The sequence below is a fragment of the Panulirus ornatus genome, chromosome 11 (assembly GCF_036320965.1).
Source record: "Panulirus ornatus isolate Po-2019 chromosome 11, ASM3632096v1, whole genome shotgun sequence".
NCBI lineage: Eukaryota > Metazoa > Arthropoda > Malacostraca > Decapoda > Palinuridae > Panulirus > Panulirus ornatus.
Window position 1 is genome coordinate 2,443,691 of NC_092234.1, and position 21,840 is coordinate 2,465,530.

At 48.0% G+C, this 21,840-nt stretch overlaps 1 protein-coding gene and 1 long non-coding RNA gene across 2 annotated transcripts in view; both read left to right on the top strand.

The window, feature by feature from the left end:
- The window catches only part of GEFmeso (Guanine nucleotide exchange factor in mesoderm), a 360,741-nt gene that overhangs the window by 27,310 nt on the left and 311,591 nt on the right, over positions 1–21,840 (top strand). The window lies entirely within an intron of this gene.
- Positions 20,080–21,840, top strand: part of LOC139751089 (uncharacterized) — a 34,389-nt gene continuing 32,628 nt past the window's right edge. The window contains exon 1 of the long non-coding RNA XR_011713280.1: positions 20,080–20,386. This is a non-coding gene — a long non-coding RNA (uncharacterized lncRNA). The remainder of the gene's footprint in view (positions 20,387–21,840) is intronic.

A 21,840-nucleotide genomic window follows, 5' to 3' on the forward strand; every position in this document is an offset into this window, starting at 1 on the left:
ACAATGGTAAAGTATAGTTAAATGTTCAGCTTGCTGTTGATGAGACAGAAAAGTAGCTACTTGAAGGCAGAATTAAATGAAGCAGGAAGGAGTCATCAAAGGTGAAAATTTCCCGAAAGACAACGACTGGTAAGAGCGGGGTGGAAGGAGCCAGTGTGGCCATGCCGTAAGTAATGTCAGAGCCTGGCCTCCGTCCTGGGGCAGGAGAGACCGTGTTCCTTCATCACAATCACAGACTGGTCACGACTGTCGAACGTGAGTGAAAGTATCGTAATAATAACAGCCATAACTGCAAGTACCGCGACGACCAGCCCGCCACCTGTTGAGCGGCAGGAGCAACAACAAGACGGCCACGAAGACCCAGCAGGAGCGGCGAGCTGGGCTGCCCACCCCCACTCACTACGCGTCACGCAACCACATACTTGTGAAAGAATGGCCATATTGTTTTCTAAGTAAATCTTTCTATAATACTGTGATTGGCGTGAAACATATCAGGCGGAGGGAGGTAAAGATTGTGTATGTGTCAGCTGGGGAGTGAGTGAGTCCTGTGCAGGTTTGGTGGCGGCCTTGTGGGCCGTGATGCGCATCACGTTTTGTTTTTCTTATCGTTAGCTGTTCACACTTACGTCTGTTTTACAGTTATTTGTCAATTCTCTTCCCTCAGATGATTATCATCGAGTTCCTTCGTCGCAAGTTGACGAACCTTACGACCATCGTTGGTGTCAGTAGTTAATCACAATAGAGTATCATCCTTGGCGCTGATTGGTGCATGCATGACGTAAGTTGCGATCTCACGAGTGACGTCATCCGACGCACTTATATCGCCGTTGTTTATCATGCAGTGTGACGTGACCCATCCTTAGTTGTGTGGTATTTTGGGAATAGTATTTGTCTATCTTTGAAAGAGGCTCCTTAGGAATGAGATATTTACCTTAGGTCATTATATATATATATATATATATATATATATATATATATATATATATATATATGGGGATAGGGGAGAAAGAATACGTCCCACGTATTCCCTGCGTGTCGTAGAAGGCGACTAAAAGGGGAGGGAGCGGGGGGCTGGAAATCCTCCCCTCTCGTTTTTTTTTTTTAATTTTCCAAAAGAGGGAACAGAGAATTGCGCCAGGTGAGGGTATTCCCTCAAAGGCCCAGTCCTCTGTTCTCAACGCTACCTCGCTAATGCGGGAAATGGCGAATAGTTTGAAAGAAAAGAAAGAATATATATATATATATATATATATATATATATATATACATACACACACACACACACACGTGTTTGTGTGTGTGTGTGCGCGCACGCACTGCAAAAACACGGAAACACAAACAAACGTATGCGCACGCACGCACGCACGCACGCACTCACTCCAATTTATTCGGACAAAGGCTGGCTGAACCTGTTAGGTGGTGGTGGTTTTTGTGGCGGTCCAATTTGACAAGAGCTACAAGCTGGGTCGGTGGCTGCTGGGGAGGGAGGGTGGGAGGACCACTGTGTATGTGTTTGTTATGGTGTACGGGGGGCGGGGGGATTGTTAGGTCCAGAGTGTGTGTGTGTGTGTGTGTGTGTGTGTTAAATATTCTTATGTGTACACACTCCGGAGCTTGTATATATATATATCATTTTAAGGCCCATAAAGACATTGGTTGATTGGTTGCAGGATATATATCTTTCTTTCATACTATTCGCCATTTCCCGCGTCAGCGAGGTAGCGTTAAGAACACAGGACTGGGCCTCTGAGGAAACATCCTCATCCAGCCCCCTTCTCTGTTCCTTCCTCTGGAAAAAAAAATTATATATATATATATATATATATATATATATATATATATATATATATATATATATATATATATATATATATATATATCCTCGTATAGGATATATGTATATATATATATATATATATATATATATATATATATATATATATATACATATATAATTTTTTTTTCTCAAAGAAGGAACAGAGAAGGGGGCTGGATGAGGATATTCCCTCAAAGGCCCAGTCCTCTGTTCTTAACGCTACCTCGCTAACGCGGGAAATGGCGAATAGTATGAAATATATGATCCCAAATGTAGACTTAGCTGTACCGAATTGTGTTTTGTTAATACCTTCAACGTAGACGATGATCAGGAGTTACCCTAAGCTGTTCAGAAGGCGAGGCTGACAGGGAGGTTGTCACGTTGCAAATATTACAGACAGTGTGTACGGTCAACACCTCAGTGGTGGTGCTCCCCCAGGGCGCCAAGGTTACCTCGCTCGTCATCTCAAGCAAGAAGATTTGGTTCAGTTGGCAGTTACGACATTGATATAAATCAGTTTATAAGTAAAGATATTCAGGTAGACGGAGGCTGAGTGTAGGAGGTTGGATGAGCGTCCAGCTTGAGTCTTCCATGATGGGCCGGGTTGGGTCGCATCCCTTCCACGGAGAACACATAACTTGTCCTCATGATTCATGCCTCTCCTGGGAATAGCAGTCTAGACATGAGATCATTACATGAATTCTTAGAAAATGGTAAACACATATTGCTGGCTACTTGAGATGGGATGATGTTGACGGTGTGTGTTGACTGGTTCAATCTACACGCAGGTTTTAACTTGTAAGTTTCAAATCTTAAGCTTACCCGTGTATGTACGTACGCACGTGTATGTACGTACGCACGTGTATGTACGTACGCACGTACACAGACTCGGGAGTCGACATTTTGGGTGACCTTAAGATGTACAATAGAGCCAATAAGAGAAGGTCTAGACTGGAGGAAGGCAGCACAGATGGTACCGGAATGAAAGAAAGAAAAGTGAAGGGTGATTTGATCACAGTCTTCAAGTTGGGCATCAGTCTGATGATGTAGATGACTCACAATTCTTCGAAAGATCTAAAGATAGAATAACCAGAACAACCAGTGACCATAACAGGAAATTGAAGAAGAAACTTGTTATAGAGGAAGTACAGCACAGTTGTACTTGTGTTGTATAAGGTTGCTGGGTTATAGAGGAAGTACAGAACAGTTGTACTTGTGTTGTATAAGGTTGCTGGGTTATAGAGGAAGTACAGAACAGTTGTACTTGTGTTGTATAAGGTTGCTGGGTTATAGAGGAAGTACAGCACTGTTGTACTTGTGTTGTATAAGGTTGCTGGGTTATAGAGGAAGTACAGAACAGTTGTACTTGTGTTGTATAAGGTTGCTGGATGAATGGAATACACTGAAGGAAAATATATGAATTTTGGACAGTGTGCTGATGTTTGAGAGGTTGTATCATAGTAAACAGTGATCGAGAGATGGAACCTCACAAGTGTAGATGTTCCTCTACCGTGTAGTAGAAATGGAGAATTACACACACACACACACACACACACACACACACACACACACACACACACACACACACACACACACGTGCATTTTAGGTTTGGTCGTGAGACCAAATACCCAAGGATCGCACTGTCGTGCTCCAGGATCGTACTGTCGTGCTCCAGGATCGTACTGTCGTGCTCCAGGATCGCACTGTCGTGCTCCAGGATCGTACTGTCGTGCTCCAGGATCGTACTGTCGTGCTCCAGGATCGTACTGTCGTGCTCCAGGATGGCACTGTCGTGCTCCAGGATCGTACTGTCGTGCTCCAGGATGGCACTGTCGTGCTCCAGGGTTGGGCCGCAGAGGAGCATTCTGAAGACTGTACACTGAGCTGTTTGTTGCGGTATCTTGGCAGCAGAGGAGGAGGAGGCACCGTGCACGGCCGAGCATCCAGCAGACACACACACACAAACTATCGCACTGTCTGGCGGTCGGCCATCACTCAACTGGCGCCGGGGTCGTCAAGCTGTCCACATGGGCGAGAATCCTTATCCCTTAGCAAGGAAGGAACGACCGTGAGTCATCCTCCTGCACTATGTGAGCGAATTGAGAGGAGGTTGAGATTACCTGATGGATACGCGTGTCAGGTGTTGCCAAGACGCTGAGCCTCCCACCTGGAAGATATTATCACATATTAAGACTCGAACCTTTACTGCTCAGTGAAGATTAGGTTCCGTCGTCATTGTGATTCGCGTTGCACGTAGGTAAGATAAGGAGTTGGGTCCTTGTGATGCGGAAGTGCTGGTCTGTGGTGAGCCTGCCTTACCCTGTACATACTTCTGGATATGATGATGATGGTGTTACGATGTTGCTGGCTGGCTGGATGCGTCTGGCTGGGGCTCCCCACCACCACACAACCAACCTCCTTCATCTTTGTCTGTCATGTAGCCAGTAACTGCAGTGCTGCACGCTCCTCATCCTGCCCCATCAGTCTCTGCCACTCATCACATCTCCATACATAGTGTAAACTCCTTGAATACCACGGCAGGACCCTTGAGCTTGACGCAACGACCCTTGAAGACGATGGGACGACCCTTTAAGACAATGGAACGACCCTTAGGCACGATAGTACGATCCTTAAGTTCGACACTAAGATCCTTAAGCACGACCGTATGACCTTTAGGTACGACGGCATGGTTAAGGGTCAGGTGAAAAGCTTGACTATCTTATCTAAGGGTCGTACCGTCGTGTACAAGGGTCGTAGCGTGGTGGTCAAGGGAGTAATGACCCTACCATCGTCCGTTCTAAGGTCATGGCCAGCTCAGCACCTGCACCGTCTGGCTGACCACATGATGACCGACACAATAGACTGATTGTTTAGCGTACCGCAGCCACCAGCCTCCTGCCATGCCCTCCCTCCCTGACGTTCTGGAAGACCATCACTACACGGACGTTGTAGCTACGTGCCACACTCACATACTCCAGGGTTGGAACCACTGAGGTAGCATGTTTGGTCCAGCTTGTGGGCCAGTGTGCAGTACCTTGAGCTGGCTGAAGCAGACATCCAGGTGCCGGATCTTATTATTAACCTGTTTAGGTCACGCCCACCGTCACACACGCCCCGGATAGTAGGTCATAGGTCGGGCAGTGAACGAAGGGCGGGTTGGTTACCACGGAGGAAGTGGTACGACCCTCCTCCTGCGAGGATCAAGCAGGATACAGAGGTCATTGTATTAGCTGCAGGTGTTTGGAAATCCTGCTTCCTCAGACTGGTATGTTCTGGTTGTGGGAGGTCATTAACACCGGCCATACCACAGTACCACAAGTCATACCAGAAGCAGCAACACCCAACCATCCAGGTACCAGACAACGGTCGACATCAGAAATAATAACAGAATTGTCAGAGACTCTGGGGGTCTTAATGATACAGTAATATGGAGAAGGTAGCGGTAACACTAACAGGAAGTTCGCTCTGTTCAACAGTAGCAACAGATGTTGTCGTAACAGTATTGAGTGTGTGATATCAACGGTGTTGAGCCGCTAGGGGTAGCGGCAACAGTCACAGCAGAAGTAACAGATATGTCATCAACAACAGAAACCCGAAACCCTAGTAACCCTCTATGCCAACAGGAATGGCAACCTAACCAGCATCTGTAACAACAGACTGGGTGATTAGCGGTAAAGCGGCATCATGAGCAGCTGAGTGGTCGTCGGCGCAACAACAAGAACTTGAGCGGTGGTCGTACTGGAAGACTCACAGTGTTGTCATGAGGCAGAGCAGCAGCAGCCAGCGTGGTCAGCAGAGCGCCGGTAGCCTGGCCTGAGGGCCTGCCTGCCTACCTGGCCTGACGGACCAGAGGTGCTGCAGGCCATCCATGGCAGACCTCATCCCATGGGATGAACTCTGCTCATCTTCTTAACCTGGACGATGTGTACAACGGAAGATCAGCCAGTGGGGAACATCAACAAGGACGGAGGACGAGACCAAAAATGTAGGGACGTGAGCCACAGAGGCTGGGGACGAGAGACACAGAGGCAGACGTCACGGAAAGTAGTACCTGTCAAACACGGGAATGACCACCCTGCCATGTTGGCCTCATGCAACGCTCCACGAGTGAGTGTTGTTGTGGTCAATAACCTCACTTGCATTATACAACCATCTCTGTTGTCCTGACCTGCAGGCAAGTGACGTAAACTGGACAACAACAGTTGCAGACAAAATACGACACTTGTAAAAGACCATTGCCAGTCATCAAACTCTCCCAGGATCTTGCAACATTGTTCCGCATCACCACAATGCAACCTCTCAGGATGGCACTAGAAGGCAAGATGATGCACTAACTGACAAGTTGCAGAGATTGTGTGTAGTTAGGTAGTTAAGGATGATGGTAAAGATGATCATCATTCTTTAAAAAGGTTTCTGTGTCCCAGTATACGTAGACAGATTGAGTCTGATACTGTGGGTAAGAGCATCATATATTACAGGGTTTGTTACGTAATGTGGTGTATGTGTTGCTGACGTCAGCAGTTTGTCGTGTTTGTTGTTGAGACGTGAGGAGTTGTGGATTATGTTGTAGTTTATTGCTGTTGTATGAGGGAACTGTGCCAGCCAGGGTTATCATGCCTTGTAGTGTTATGTTCAGGCTGGCACAACCTTTCTCTCTGATGCTTTCACTTACACGTAAACAATTCTCTAACAACCCCGTGAGCACGACGTTACGACCCTTGAGTGCGACACAACGACCCTCGCTGTGATTTGTGACCTAGACCCTCAGTGGTCAGGTCTGAGGGTGCTATCGTTGTGCTTATGGTGCATTAAAGGCTTAGGTCAAAGGTCAGGCATATCATACCCAAGGCTCCTTCCCTCGCCGCCAGAGTGTACAGACATGTTGGAAGCGCCAAAAGTAACGGCCATAGAGCAGCATTGTTAGCTTCCCTAATTGTTGTAGGCACGTGTCCGTTCATGCGTCCGTCTGTGGTAACGGCCATAGAGCATTGTTATCTTCCCTAATTGTTGTAGGCACGTGTCCGTTCATGCGTCCGTCTGTGCGTCTATCCGTTCATGCGTCCGTCTGTGCGTCCGTCCGTCCGTGCGGTTGTGGTGATGAAGATAAAGATCGTATACGACCTTCCTCGTTTATCGTACGACTTTCTCAACGCTCCAGAAACTTGTTCATGTTTATGTTATCATTTTGACATATTTGTATATAATCAAACTTAAACCGTCTTGAATGAAGACGATGCGACAACGTGATCTTGGAAGGATTCAAATACCAGAAGGTCAGAGGTCGAGGTCATGGGGTCAGGTGCGTCTCCACCTCACAGGTGGAGCCGTGGACCTGCCGACGATGCAGTAGTGGGGATAGCGTAGATCTGGAGGATCTTGAGGTTCGTCTGTCATGAGTCAGGTGGTCAAAGATCGTAATGTTAAGTACTGTTGATGTTTATCTGTTACGTTATCCTCACTGTTACAACAGTGAATGATGCTGCTGAACTGCTACAGTGTCTGTTACCGTTGCCGTGTGTACTGCAACAACGAATGTTGCTGTTATGACCAGAGTCGTACTGATGCCCTGGTGATGAAGATCTTGTTACCGGACTTGTGTTAACTGTTGCTCTCGCTGTAAGGTTCTCCATGACCGTCATGCTGTTTCTCGTGTTCAGTTCTGTTCAGTTTTTAGAAATTTGTTCTTCAGTGAAAATGTTGCCCATCTATCGGTCATGTTCAGTGTAGCAGCGCTAGTGTCAGCGGTGCATCTGGCACATGTTGATAGCCTGGCCTCGCCCCTGCTATGTTTAGGCAACATTGCCAGAATTATTATGTTTACGTCCAAAGGCTTGTGTAGCTTTACCGCGTAGCGTCCTTGAGCGTCCGTTGCGTTCATCCGTGTCCGCTGCGTTGCGTCCTTGCTCTCCGTCCCGAAGCGTCCTTGCGTGGCCGTTGGTGTAAGACACACAGGTCTGACGGAGGAGTGAGGTGATACTGACGGGTCTGACGGAGGAGTGAGGTGATACTAACGGGTCTGACGGAGGAGTGAGGCGATACTGACGGGTCTGACGGAGGAGTGAGGTGATACTGACGGGTCTGACGGAGGAGTGAGGTGATACCGACCTAAGTCATCATGAGTGATCATTATGCCGGATACCACGTCACACCAGGGCAGCCACACTGCACTGCTGGGCCTCACACATGGCGGGATCCTGTTGATCACATTCCTGTTCCCGCGTTATTTTCTAGCCATTTGGGAGGAAGTATTTGGTCATGTGACCTTTCCCGCGCTTCTTGCTGGTCACCTGGCGTGAGGAACGCCCCACCTCTGGTACTTACTACGAAAAAATAAATAAAAAGAATTGGCAACAAACTGTGTTGAGCTACCGCGGTGCGGGAGGAAGCGTCATGAAGCGAGGCTTCGCCACCGTGTGTGTGAAGTGTTTTCGTTAGTGTTTTCGAAAACGTCATACGTAGATATTCGTTATCATCTTAACGCAAACACGACGCTGATCCTTAAGGTGAAATTATTGAGTTAATTTCTTGAAAGGAAACGTTGTAGTGGGTACATCAGCTGTACTTGTGGATAGACTCTCTCTCTCTCTCTCTCTCTCTCTCTCTCTCTCTCTCTCTCTCTCTCTCTCTCTCTCTCTCTCTCTCTCTCTCTCTCTCTTGTAAAGCACTTAATCCATTGAAAACAGTGGTATGAAGGCGCGACCTGTGTGTGACTTATAAAAGGCAGGTCAACATACCGCAGGGTCAGACCAGTGAGGTTCAGTAGATGTAATTTGACGACTTAGCTTTCACGTCGTTTAGTATTTAATTAGTATATAACTGTACAACTTACAAATGTGTTCTGAAGTGCGGGAGGTAAAGGAAAAAAAAAGTGTGTTATGAGTGTTGAAGGCGGTGGTCGTCAGCTGTGGCTGGTGGCGGTGGTCGTCAGCTGTGTGCATGACGAAGGCATCAGAACTCGCGTGCGATGCTAGGCTCGAGGATGACTTGTGTTGACCTGTATTTCCTCTTGAAGGAGGACATCAACGAGATGAAAAATGTCTCCCACATCAACATTCAGAGATGCTTCAACCTGCTGGTCAGACCTGTGTGTAACGGTCATTAAGGACGTGACAGGTAGTTACCTGGACGTTACGTAGTTAGGGTAACGGTCATTACAAGGACCAGTACCACTGCAGGCAAGATGGTCACATGTTGGTCTCCGGATCACCAGCTGGGGTTAAGCTGTTCGCGCGTGTGGACAGCCGTAGGATGACCTGGGAAGGTTGTACAACATTATTTGCCAAGTTGTTGTCACAGCCTAACTTTAAAGACGACGTAACCCTGGTGAACACGACGGTACGAGCCTAGAGTATGTTAGTCCCACACTGGGGGTTTGATGGCCTGACCTCTGACCCTCCCGCCCCTCCTCCTCATATCAAGTGTGGCACAGTCAATTGCTCGCGAGGTTAGGGTATGTTCCTGCTCACTAGTAAGATGCCAGGTTTCCTTACGCTCGACAAGTCTGAATTTAACATCATCAAAAATAGTTCATGTTAGCTTTTCCATGACAACGTCAACCCCTTTTGTTCAAGTTCAGTATGGTAGGGTGATGGCAGACGGCATGTTGTGGTAGGGTGATGGCAGACGGCATGTTGTGGTAGGGTGATGGCAGACGGCATGTTGTGGTAGGGTGATGGCAGACTGCATGTTGTGGTAGGGTGATGGCAGACGGCATGTTGTGGTAGGGTGATGGCAGACGGCATGTTGTGGTAGGGTGATGGTAGACGGCATGTTGTGGTAGGGTGATGGTAGACGGCATGTTTCACGGGGGACAAAACTGTGACCTCGAATATGATCATTGTAACGACCAGTAAGTAGGTTTGGCTGAGCGAGGTCTGCGTCAGAGTAGATGCCAACACATGTTTTTCATTCATTTTTTGTGCCCTGCCATTAGCCAGCGAGGGTATAGTCCTTAGTAATGGGTTACATAGCGGCGTTTTTCTTTACCTCATGTGTGCGTAGTGTACATATGTGGCATGATATGTCGGTCACCTCAGTGCCCGTGTGTGTGTGTGTGTGTGTGTGTGTGTGTGTGTGTTGGTGACATTGTTGTTAACTCGATGATCAACACAGTGCCTGGTGGGATTCATACCTCGGGTGCTTACTGTTCTGGTGAGAAGTTTATTAGAAATTGAGGCACGTAGCTGAATAAATTTGCATATTGATTAGGAGAACGTATATCTTTATATTGCTGTACCTCAGGTGTGTTGAATCATAGGATATTCATCCTTACAACAGATAAATAGCAGACAATCCCATGCGTATATCATGGCATAATAAATATTTATTATAAATCAGTAAACACATTAATATTCAACCATAAACACTTGGCGGGACGTTATGCAACGGAGGGTCGTGTTGTGGGTTGACCAGTTGAAGATTTTGTGTTCGTTCATTCATACAAGACGGCTGGGTTGGCTACTGTGCTTATTGTTGATGGCTTAGTTCATAATGGTATGCGTAGTACAGGCTTTAATGATGTGTGCGTGTGTGTGTGTGTGTTGTGTGTGTGTGTGTGTGTTGTACTATGCGGGGAGAGACATTTTACACTTGAGGTCTCGTCTCTTGAATATTAGTTACTATCGTACAACTTCTTCAACTTCTCTATGTTGTCTTCATTAAATTGTTTCCTCATTCAGCTTACTCCACCACTCCTGTACTACACAAGTGTTCTTTTTAACATATGTCTCCTGGTTGCTTTAACCCGACTCCTCGTGAAGAACTGTTCATGTTATTCATGTCTTAAAAGCTTCTAGGTTGTGATCAAGTCACCCCTCACTCTGTGTAAGTCCTTGTTTTAATGTTTGCTTATCCTGATAACTCTTCATTTCCCATACATGAACACACTCGCATGCGTTAATTATATAGAGTTGTTAACACTTCAAAGCTGAGATATCCTTAGCAGCGAGAACTCTTGTTGGATGAGACGTTCATAAGTGCCATGTTGTTTACATCTAACATGTAGACGTCCACTCTGATGGTTGATACATCAGTTACTCCTCTATATTTGCCATGTGATATACAGGACGAACAGAGCTGGTAATACATCAGTTAACCCCGCTGTATATTTACTACGAATGGAGCAAGAGTTGAACAAGTTCAAGTATGGAAACAAGTCTTGTAGATGTAGACTATGTAGACTGCAAATGTATATTGTTGTTGTTTTTCTATACTTTATTTATTGATGATAAAAAGCTAAGCTGTGTGCTGAGCCTTGAACAAGGCGTAACCATCCTTGAACAAGGCGTTACCATCCTTGAACAAGGCGTTACCATCCTTGAACAAGGCGTTACCATCCTTGAACAAGGCGTTACCATCCTTGAACAAGGCGTTACCATCCTTGAACAAGGCGTTACCATCCTTGAACAAGGCGTTACCATCCTTGAACAAGGCGTTACCATCCTTGAACAAGGCGTTACCATCCTTGAACAAGGCGTTACCATCCTTGAACAAGGCGTTACCATCCTTGAACAAGGCGTTACCATCCTTGAACAAGGCGTTACCATCCTTGAACAAGGCGTTACCATCCTTGGGCATGACGGTGATTCAGAATGAAAACGTTACAAGACGTACCGTCGTGTTCAAGGATCGTACCGTCGTGCTCAAGGATCGTACCGTCGTGCTCAAGGATCGTACCGTCGTGTTCAAGGATCGTACCGTCGTGTTCAAGGATCGTACCGTCGTGCTCAAGGATCGTACCGTCGTGCTCAAGGATCGTACCGTCGTGTTCAAGGATCGTACCGTCGTGCTCAAGGATCGTACCGTCGTGTTCAAGGATCGTACCGTCGTGCTCAAGGATCGTACCGTCGTGCTCAAGGATCGTACCGTCGTGCTCAAGGATCGTACAGTCGTGCTCAAGGATCGTACCGTCGTGCTCAAGGGTCGTACTGTCGTGTTAATGGTCATGGAGTTAACGACGTTAAGCGGAGGCGTGCAGTACAGCTGGACCGCCCGACATGTAGCTGGTCATTACGCACGCCACATTCACACTTATGATGGTTTTCTACTCTCACATGTTGTGCGTGTGGTCTTGGTATGGTCTTCGAGGTGAGTCTCCCGCAGCAGACCCACTTCACCACGAAGGTACGGGGCGGGGCATGACGTCAGCGGGGCAGTCAGTAACGTCTCATATAAACACAGCAAAAGTGGCTCTCATGATCATGCACACACGACGCTCTGCCATGGTCCACACTCTACTGATGGTGATAATTATATTAATAATCGGTTGTCGGTTATGTATGTATACAGGAGGGGAGGGGGGGGGGGTGCCACACGTAAAGCCTGGCACGTTACGTCATGGTTTGTTATGGTTTATAGTAACGGCGAGAAGGTCTTGTGTGGAGCACACACACACACACACACACACACACACACACACACATGACGGTATGTGGGAGTTACTGTTGTCATCTCTGTAATGTCACAGTAGTAGGGTGTTACACGGTCGTTACGACTGTGAGTTTAATGGCAGTTATTTTTGAGCCGTCATGGTCAGTGTTATTCATAAGGTGTGAACATCAATGTCAGACATAGTTAGTCCAGCTGTTACTATGTAAACAAATCAGCCGGAAGGAAGAAAGTGCTAGAAACAATAATTTGTATCAAATGAAACAACAGAACAAATTGTGAATGTTTACAGCATGTTGTTAACATCTGCTGGAGGCATGAGCTACGGATTTCCTTCTCTGATTTTTGCTGAATTTTTTGTCTCGTTTATCGACGAGGAAATTTAGGTCTGACGAAGGATAAGTGTTTTAGTAAGTAGTTAAGCGACTTCAACACGTTCCACCGACGATGATTTTGACGACTTTCAAGAAATTTCGGTGACCACATCAGCTGATCACTTGGGTTAGAACAGGTCCTGGATACGTGGTCATGGTATTGGCTGTCTGTCTCGGTGCATTACGTCAAGATGGTCGAGTCCAAGTGAGGATGTGAATGACCTTGAATGAGAGGAGACATGTGGTGATGCGAGGCCCCCAGACGCTGGTGATAACGGCGGTGGCCACATGGCGGATGGCCAGCTCTGGTGTCGGGTCAAGTGGCCCTGCTCGCCGCCGCCGTGGTGGTCGTGGTCGAGGTGGTGTCATGGCCGTGTGGCATCGTGAGTGTGGCAGGCCGGGGCGTTGGCCTGCCTGGCACCCTGGCTGTGTGTGCCATCGGTTATGGCACTCGCTAATCGACGGGGTTTGGACTCTTGTGTTGTTACCCTGGTGTTGTGAAACATGTGAAGCAACACCCGCGTGTGGGGCAACACATGAGCTGCCAACATCCATTGTGTTGCTCTTAACGTCTGTTATACAAGTGACCACTTGTGTTGTTATCCTTTGTTGTTTGCTGATGATTCAAGATCCATAATCCTGTTTCGAGGATTGGAAGACTGCGTGATTGGGAGTGAATCGGGCGCGAGATGATTGGAACTCGCATGCTATGTAATGCTGATGATAGCAGTAGTATTCACTTACAAAATAATGATTGATGAATATGTTAGATGTTTCTTAAATGAAGCGGGTCTTGTCAGGTGTTGTGGCCAGGCTGTTGTGAAGTCCTTGGTTGACATAATGTCTTTCTTGACCACGATCGATGGTGACTACCTTGGTGGAAAGTTCATACCCTTGAGGTCATCACCTTGATAGTAGCCCGATACTGAGGGCAGACGACCCGAGGTCACGGGGCAGTTGTGGGTCAAGGTCAGCAGCACCAACACCTGACTGATAAGTCATAGTGTATGACCATGGCACTGTGGATTTTGCTGGAGATGTGATGGTTGATGTTTGAGGAGAGACACTGGCTTGGGTGTTGACATGGCTTGTGACTATGATCGTTCCGGGAGGAGGTCATCCCACCCTAACCGGGGTCGACCCGTCTGGTACAGAACGTGTGGAGGATTGCAGGAGGAACTCCAGGCTGGCCTGGGAGAGCATAGATTGGTTCTCCTGCCCAGTAAGTTCTCATCACAATTCTGATGGCATTTCCTGAGCGAGAGGTTCGACCAAGCATACAGCAGGCGAGTGTGCTGACGTATGTACACCGGGAATGGTGAAGCCATCACCCAGCCACTGCACGTGTCACTCCACCTCCTCTGAGCATCGCGGGTTCGCACCCCACAACATGACGCTCTACATCAAATTATCTTACAATGAATGGTCACCATAGCGGTCATAGCAGTAATGGTCACCATAGCGGTCATAGCAGTAACTGGTGACATGTCACACAGGACATTACGGACGGTAAAGTATGATGATCTATCTATCATTATCTATTCATCTATATTTATCTATCGATCGATCCAGCTGTACTTAGCTGTGGTGCAGCAGGTGTTGTGTTGTACATCTCCTGCAGCGTGCACCCACGTGTGGTGTGGTGTACGGTGGGGCACGTCCTCCGTCAGGTGGTGCTCCTCCTCCGCTCATGGTACGAGTGTCGTGCAGGACGCTCTGTCACCTGCGGTGCTACACTTGCAGACGGAACACATAGCTGTCTGTCTGTCTGTCTGTTCACCTGTCTGTCAATATCTCACTATCAATCACACATACACACACACACACACACACACACACACACACACACACACACACACACACACACACACATTCATCTTGATGTTATTATTTATTATCTCTTGCATTTGTTTCAGCCAGTCAGAAAAAAGACTGAAAACCAAATGTTGTAACTCGAGATCTGGAGTGTGTGTTGTGTCTGGGTTAGTGTTGTAACGTGGTGGGAAATGTAATGTATAAAACGTATGGTCGAGGCACATATTGATGGTGGGGATGACACGGACGACGGCACCAGGGATATACTTGTGATGATGTACCTTATAACGGGAGAGTCACAGGTGTGTCACCACTGTCTTGCCCTGGCTGACACTCTCCTCACACTGGCCTCCTCCTCCTCCTCCACTCCCTGACGCAGGTATCCTCACCACTGCTCTGCTTCCGTGTGATGTGCGTTCGTGGTGAAGACACACCCTCGCTGCCGTCGTGTCTCGCGAGCTTGCGAGTGTACGTAAGTTGTGGACGACTTCACCCGGGCCGCTGGCTTGGGACGGAAGGGGAGGAGTTGGTCAGGCGCGAAGTACCGTCATTAAGGAGGCAGTTACACACGCGAGCTCTGAGTTGGATGGGTGAGTGAAGGCGGGGAGAGGCGTGACATTGTGCCAAGGATCAGCATCAACTTTGGCAGGTGTGTGTGTGTGTGTTTGTGTGTGGCGGTACAAGGTGTGTAAAGTGTGTTAGTGACTCCACAGACCCGCTGGTGAAGAATCATCGACGAATGAATCGTGTTTTGATGGAACTGAATCTGGAACGCTGATGTAATATTAGTTATTGATTTGTGTTGTATTGGCACTAACCATGTGAAGCAAAGCAGGAGTACGACCCTTGAGCACGACGTTACAACCCTTGTGGGTGATGGCCAGGTCTTCAACCTTCCCCTTAAATATCAGGTCAGAGATCACGTCAACACACCCAGGACTCGAACCGTCGTTCTCAAGGGGTTGAACTTTGAGGCTCATGATTAGCCAAGCGTTGGTGTCCCTCCTGGAGCGGAGGGTGTCAGTGTTGGAGGTTATATATAGGTGAGCTGGCCGAGTGTTGCGCTCTTCATCAGACGCGTCACCTTCTCATCAGTCAAGAGACAACTGTCCTTACCTCCCTCCCTCACCTCGGCTGGTGTGGACCACTGTCCTTACCTCCCTCCCTCACCTCGGCTGGTGTGGACCACTAGTGGTCTCGCTCGTATGGTGAAGGAATCACATTATTTGCTCAGGTTTATTCGTAGAACTTTTGAACCGCTTGAGCACGACGGCGCAGTCTTGAAGCATGTTGGCGTGACGGACCTAACCCTTAAAGACCCACACACCCTCATACACAACCCACACACCCTCATACACAACCCACGCACCCTCATACACAACCCACACACCCTCATACACAACCCACGCACCCTCATACACAACCCACACACCCTCATACACAACCCACACACCCTCATACACAACCCACACACCCTCATACACAACCCACACACCCTCATACACAACCCACACACCCTCATACACAACCCACACACCCTCATACACAACCCACGCACCCTCATACACAACCCACACACCCTCATACACAACCCACACACCCTCATACGCAACCCACACACCCTCATACACAACCCACACACCCTCATACACAACCCACACACCCTCATACACAACCCACACACCCTCATACACAACCCACACACCCTCATACGCAAGGCTCACACCGCTCCGCTTAAGTGGTCGAGCCTGCAGGAACTTACGTTATGTCAAGTCGTTTCACAGAGGAACTTAAACCGTAAACTTTCGTACACGTCTGAAGTGTTCAGGACTGCAACCCTCCCACTCACTGCTGCTGGGGGGGGGGGGGGTTTCAGGACTGCAACCCTCCCACTCACTGCTGCTCGGGAGTTGTTGTCTACAACCGTCTCACTAGCGGCTCGTGTGGCTGGAGGGTGTAGGTTTGAGCCGTCTGGAGGTAAGTGTCGGTGAGCAGTCAGCCTCTGTCTGCCTGCTGGTTGATCTTGACCTCTGACTGTTATCTGGAGGAGTTGATGGTTGACACGTATGAGCGGGATCACACGACGTGTGACGCAGACGCTGACGTCATGAACTAAACCTCCTGCAGCTTAACCCTTGACGGCACGGCCCTTCACTACGACGGCACGGCCCTTCACTACGACGGTGCGACCCTTCACTACGACTATGCGACCCTTCACTACGACGTTACAGCCCTTCAGCACGACTTTACAGCACGACGGTACGGCCCTTGGGTTTAGTAGTCCAGCCTTTGGCCTGATCCTTAAGCGTCAGGTCAAAGGCCGAGCCATCATACGGCAGAGTCGTACCAGCTTCCTCAAGAATCGTACTGACATGATCAATATAGTACCCCCCGTGCTCAGGGGTCGTACTCCTGTGCTCAGGGGTCGTACCCCCGTGCTCAGTGGTCGTACCCCCGTGCTCAGGGGTCGTACCCCCGTGCTCAGTGGTCGTACTCCCGTGCTCAGGGGTCGTACCCCCGTGCTCAGGGGTCGTTCCCCCGTGCTCAGTGGTCGTACCCCCGTGCTCAGTGGTCGTACCCCCGTGATGAGACGGCTAGACATGCAGCCAGTAATCTGGTCAGCTCAAGATAGTGTGGGGAAGGTAGTTGGAAGCGAAGACAATAACATGTGTATTGCTAATGATAGCAATGATGATAATAATAATGATAATGATAATAGTATTATTATCATTATTATTATTATCATTATTATCATTATTATTATCATTATTATTATGATGAGTTTATTAGCGAAGAGAGAGAGAGAGAGAGAGAGAGAGAGAGAGAGAGAGAGAGAGAGAGAGAGAGAGAGAGAGAGAGAGAGAGAGAGAGAGAGACTAAGTGACTAATCAGACACGCAGGCAGGCCAGGTAGAGAGCGAGATGATCATAGACAAAAGACACATGAGTAAGTAATTAGTGAAGATGTAGTTCAGTGTTCATATCTTATATATGAGTTTGATTATGTATATATAGAGAGATTAGGACGAAGATAGTGATACACAGAGACAGACGAGCCTTGTAGTGATGTAGTCAGACTTGAAGAACCTAGTGTTGGGAGGCAGTGTTTCCTGGTGCCTTCCTCACGGCTGTGTGGTGGTCGGGAGTCACATGTCACAAGGCGTAATGACAGGTGTAAATATATCTGCTCACACCTGACGACAGGAAAACTACAGTTGCTTACAAACGTCGAGAAATGCAAAAACGTTTTCAACAAAGTAAGAAAGTCATTCGTGTGTGGAGATGTGTTGTTTGTTGACATCTTGCTGGCCTCTACCATGACTTCCGCCCGTGGAATTCCTGAACACACGACAGACGCTGGAGATGCGCGCGTTAACACACCGGCAATATTGCCAGCGTAGGTGGGGGTATGGGAGGGCTGGGTAACAGAGGCAGACCAGATGATAAACATTCATATACTTTAGGTAAAGATTGGACGTGTTTACCAGGATATAAGTAACCACGTCCATGGACGATCCTCCTCCACTCAGGTCTGGAGTCTGGTGAAGGTTGTTGGGCTCATCTCGTGTGTCATTCTTAATGAGATAAAAATATCCAAGTTTGAGGATCAAATTATCCAATAATCCCAATTGGGCTGAGGTGTTGAGGTCGTGTGTTGACGTGCCACACTCTCGATGTTGGTCGAGATTCTCGTCTTGTAAGTAGAAGCCATTATTCTGGCACTGAATCTCCTTCTCTCTCACTTCATGCATAAACCAGGTAAACTTTTCCATCACTTGCACTACGGGCGAGGGTGTGAGGCGCCTGATTCACAAGGTGGAACTAATGATGGTAACATTGCTCACTACCTCCGGGACCGCGTGACGTCACTGGTGGCTGGTCAGCCAGCCAGCATGTGAAAGGCGTAAACTGATAAGAGCTGTTGAGGTGGAGAGCAGGTCGTTATCTCTGCCGGCCGCGGAGAGAGAGAGAGAGAGAGAGAGAGAGAGAGAGAGAGAGAGAGAGAGAGAGAGAGAGAGAGAGAGAGAGAGAGAGAATGTTTATATAAACGTTTCTGAAGAATGATGATATATACATTGTGTTAACTTTAAAGAATTGGATGTCAACACATCCGTGACATAGAGGTACACACACACACACACACACCTCCACAGCCTCACCAGACCCGGAGCAGCAACCACACTCCACACCACACGGACACATGTGCCATCGCACCACTTACAAATTCACACACCTGGCCACTCACACACCTGCACGGCACATACCTGTAGCACCCTCCTCATCCGGCCACACACTGCCAGCGCACTCCACGTCCCACCCACACACCCACACGAGCCGTCTGACCCTCGACATTTCTCCCTGGTGAGGAAGATAGAGGAGCAATATGCTCACGTTACAGCCGGATGAAGTCACAAACGTTATGGCAGTGAGGTTAAGGCGTCCCAGAGGTTGATACACTATCACCTGATCCATTATAGTGTATTGCTCTTGTCACACTCTCTCTCGTTGGGAAACTAAAGCACATATCATATGTGAAAAACATATATATAGGATGGTGCCCGCTCCTACATATTCTGTACGGGGTTTATATTGTTATCATCGTCTGTCTGTTGGTCCTGTACGTAAATCTGGCTCTGTTATAGTGTCAATCACTGGCTTTGTTTACTGTCCTCGTGTATACAGTCACCAGGTTGTGAGGCGGTGCGAGATAAAGTCTCGCGAGATTGTTGTCTTCATAACCCAGCTGTGTACGAGAGATTGTGAGTGCAGGAAGGGCAGGTCGCTTGTAGGGGAACTCTTGTTGCTGGAGATTGTAAAGATCATACATTATATTTTTCTTTCAATATCTTGTTCAGTCGACAAATATTCTCTTAGAGGTTAATAATGTAATAAGGATATCATAATGATTCATGTGTTGTCTGAAAGGCAGATATAATGGTTATCACACGGCCATCTTGACCGTGTCATGAGTCTGGAATCCTGCCACACCTGGGATGGGGAAGGAGTCTCGTCAGCCACCGGGAGGACTGGTGATGACCCACCAGGAGGACTGGTGATGACCCACCAGGAGGACTGATGATGATGACCCACCAGGGGGACTGGTGATGACCCACCAGGAGGACTGGTGATGATGACCCACCAGGGGGACTGGTGATGACCCACTAGGAGGACTGATGATGACCCAGCAGGAGGACTTGACCTGACGTGGCTCACAGTGGTTGGTTCAGCTGTTGTTTCCTGCTAACTATAGCGAGCGTTACTTGTATGAAAACTGATGGAAACTTGCGGCATCAAGACGTTCCTGGGAACAACAGCGAGGCGCTCGAGGATACACATGACCTACATCGTTATCAGCGTCGGATTGGCCTTTGAGCAGCGTTATGTATATCGTTGTTATCTGTGGTGGACGACGGGGTCTTCCTACCCACCAGGTCCCAGGTGCGAACCAGCGTCTGAGTCACAGGTAAGATATCGCTGCGGTGAGGCGTCGCACAGGTGAGTAGCGCTGAGCACGGCGCCCGACCGTGCTGCACTGGTCACGTTCTTATCAGGCCCTTCTCTACCTGCTGAGTCAGAGTGTTTACATCGTAGGTTTCTCTTTCTGCCGCCAGGCGGTGCCCCTGAGTGTTGTGTATGGCCGCTAGGGTGTGCTGATATAACGCGGGCAGGAAGTGAGTGGACACGTTCTAATGGTTGGCCTCACTACTCGCTGAATTTATTGTTCACATAATGAGTTTCTGTTTTGGTCGCCAGGTACTGCACACGTCACGGTGTATCTAGCCGCGAGGTGGCGCTGATGTTTACGGTGGTGCTGTGTTTGGTCGCTGTGTGGCGCTGTTGTATCAAACACTTGCTTATCCATGTGTTGGAAGGTAGGTCTTGTAACCTCAGTATCATGGTTTGGTTTGTGTCGTCCCGTGACAGACCTACCGTCCGTCCCCTTCAACGCCACTGTTTCCTATGAACGTTTTCACTGGTGACGTAGAGTTACAAGGTAACTAGTAACTAGGTGTTGCTGATAGTGTTGTGTGTGGCCACTAGGTGTTGCTGATAGTGTTGTTGTATCTGACTGTTCAGTGATGTTGACAGTGCTACACGTGATCGTTGAGCGGCAACAGACGTACTACCATGCCTTCAACACGTCCAGAGGGACGACAAGGTTGACTAGTGCCCCGGACGATGGGTTTGCCTCCAGGTTACTGAGACAAGTTACTGAGGTGACATGACACACTCGCTGTTAATGACTGTTGACCCCATGATGTTGGCTGGACCTGACAGTTATTGTGTTGCCTCACTCAACAACTGTTATGGTTGACCCTTCACGTGATCCACTAGCTGGTGTTTAGCATGAGTTTGTGTTTCTGGTAATTATTGTGTTACCTGTTTGTGCCTGAGTCATTTATTCACATGTCAACTGATCTGAAAGGGAGGATGAACATTTGGGTTGACTGTGGGCCGACTGCCGAACCCATGATTCGACCTCACGGGTTATGGGCCAGTTACGCTAATCACACACAGAAAACTATGTACATTTCACATTTATATATCATTTTACAACAACTTGTGTCTGATTCTGTGTAGGGCAGTTGTCATCAATGATCTGTATATATGAATCACATCAACAGGACGTGGAATGATGCACAGATGTAGGTAGCCAGGGCGAGGGTAATGTGAACCCTCCTCTACATGTGAACTGTGTTACGTACCATGTACACACACACACACGGCGAGCTGATGTTTGTGAATGTAGGTATGTGTGGGTGTGACTTATGGTTCTACTTACCTCTACCCCTACACACACACGCACACACACACACACACACACACGGGGTAGCATGAGTGAAATATCTTTTCCCCGTAACACATAAATAGTAACCACATGATTGCACCATACGTTGTGATGTCACATGACCGGAGTGGTGTGTTGTGTCCTAAACTCAACCGAGACTAAGAAGGTGGGTGTGGCTGGCAACCACATCCCTCTCTGTCTCATACGTCCGCCACCTAGGACGTCCACGAACTAATTGATGACGTCATGGGTAGTCAAGGGTAGTTATCCTCCGTGTCTTGAAGGCGACAGCTCTCATTACCGGTCACGACGTCCGTGTCATGACCCTTCATCACGGTTAATTAGCGGTGGTTTGCGTCAGCGGGTTTGCCGGTCCACTGCGCAACTGAACAGCCGACCCTGGAACAAGTGGTGGTACGACTACCCGTTTTCTGTAGTCCTTATCTGTAGAACATGGAGGAGGAACAGAAGGAAAGATGCGACTATCATGAAGAAGTGATTCGTAGGACTGTTTACATGAAGGTATTTAGCATGGCGAATATTGATGAATCTTAGCATGGTGAATATTGATGAATCTTAGCATGGTGAATATTGATGAATCTTAGCATGGTGAATATTGATGAATCTTAGCATGGCGAATATTGATGATGAATATTGTA